At 45.8% G+C, this 2,189-nt stretch overlaps 1 pseudogene; it reads right to left on the bottom strand.

Annotated features, from left to right (window-relative positions):
* Gm18737 (predicted gene, 18737) lies at positions 588–1,789 on the bottom strand (annotated as a pseudogene).

Genomic DNA, 2,189 nt, shown 5'->3' with positions numbered 1-2,189 from the left:
TACTTGAGAATTGTTCTTTCAAGATCTGTAAAGAATTGTGTTGGACATCTTACTTTGGTAAGATGGCCGTTTTCACTAGAGCAGGCCCCTTGTGTCCCTGGTTAGAGCAGTCTTCCTGTTTCTCTGCTTAGGGTAGACCTCCTGAGAAAAACACAAGGTGTGAGTTTGGGGAGCAGGTAATCTGCTAAGACATGGCTGCGGGTGGAGGTGCTGACCAGAGAGTTTATGGGGTTCTGTGTCGCTGAATAGAGCAGACCTTCTGGGACACAGGCAGGATGTAGGGTCTGGGTTTAAGCACACTAAATCTACCCTGGGTACAAGTGGTTGTGCACCCTCAGGGGGCAATTGCATTATGGTAGAGCTGGATTGATCCTACATCTACTGGGCACTTGGCGGGTGTGGTCACTGGTATCATATTACCCTGTCTTAAAATGCATCTGTACACTTTCAAAGATACACTATCTATAACTTTAGTTACATTTATGAATATGAAGTCATTTTACAACCTCCAGGAAAAAGATCAGTCCCATAATTTAGGTTCAGAGACTAAGAATTGTGACCTTTTTTTTTTTTTTTTTTTTTTTTTTGATTTTACCATTTTATTCGATTAAAAAAATGAAGAGCACAAGCAAACAAAATGAACTAGGGAGGAACTGAGGGAAACAAAGGCGAAGGTCGGCAGGGACCGAGAGCGGAAGGGAGGGGCGGAGTGGAGAGCCAGGTCAGGAGAGGGACTGTCTAGGGGTCAGGAGTCTCTATTTGATGACAATCTTCTGACACAAGGCTCGAGGCCAGTGGCTCAGGGGGTGGGAGGGCCGGGACCCAGTGCTGAGAGGGTGGACGGAAGTCCGTGGGCAGTGATGTACTTCTTGTATGCCTCACGGATGATCTTGAAGGCTCTAGCAGTGGCATAGGTTATGTCTGTAACAGGGTCCTGGTACAAAATTGGACAGTGGGTTACTGGGCAGGGCGGTAGCTCCAGTCCCAGTCCCAACAAGTAGAGTCAGAGCAGAGGCTGTAGGAGCAGAATCAAGGCCTTCCATGTCCACATTCTCCTCCTTGGGGCCAGGCTTCCCAACAAGCTGCACTGTCACTGAGTGGTAGGTGATTATCGGCCCAGGGTACTTCCGCTTCTTGTGAATCTGCTTCTTTTTGTCAGCCTCCAGCCTTTCATAGGTCTCGAGTGAACGTAAATTGAGCTCTTCAGTGATCTTGGCCTCCCTGAGCAACTCTTCCTGGGTTAGTGGTCGCTCACATTGTGGACCCTTCCGCCTCCGGGACTGTCCTTGCCTCTCTTGAACCCGAAGGAACATTTGTCATGTGTGCTCAGCTGTAGACTGACACATGGACTTGTGGCTGTCAGAGCCGTCGTCCTGGAGCTCCAGCGGCGGCAGCAGCGTCTTCTCTCTGGCCTTCTGGGAGCTGCTTGCTGGGGTGCTGACCTTGCGAGGCCTCAAGCTCTTTAGAGGCTCCTTATAGGCTTAGGTGACGACTCTGCGCTTCCTTCTTGGCTCTTCCACTTCTCCATCACTAGATGGTTCATCCCCTTCATCAATGTCAAAGTCAGAGTCTACCTCATCCTCCATATCAGACTGGTCTCCTTGATACTCATCATCTCCAGATTCCTAGGTGAAAGCCCCGTTAGTTGTCTGGTAGAACTCGTCTTCCTCCTCTGCTTCCAGGAGCCCAGAAAGCAGGTTCCCAGTGGTTTTCCCTGGGACCCGGCCACAAGCCAAACTCGTACCGCCTACAGAGACTGCGCTGCCACCAGCAGCCCCTGGCCCAGCTCCGAATTGTGAACATTTTTTAACAAAACAACTACATTCAGTCCCAAGTAATATGATATTTTGAGAAAGTAAGATATATGTGACATGAAATATGCTATGAATTAGATACTACAAGTATACATATAATTCTTTAACTCTATCCACACAATTTTATAACAAAAATATGATAATTGTTTTCTGTTTATTTAACAATGTTATAAAATCACCTTTTTTATTGTTCTACTCTAACTACCCTACCATATTTAAAAAGCTAATCTAGATCTAATACTCTAAACTTTTAATAATTATCTGTATGTATCTTCAGTGTCAGTGTTTACTGCAGTTTTCTTTAAGTGCTTTTATTACGTTTGTATTATTTTTTTGTTGTTAACGTATTAATACTAGACTTCTTTGTCAATGTTC

The sequence above is a fragment of the Mus musculus genome, chromosome 17, assembly GCF_000001635.26.
Source record: "Mus musculus strain C57BL/6J chromosome 17, GRCm38.p6 C57BL/6J".
Classification (NCBI taxonomy): Eukaryota; Metazoa; Chordata; class Mammalia; order Rodentia; family Muridae; genus Mus; species Mus musculus.
This window is presented reverse-complemented; position numbering and strand designations above follow the sequence as displayed.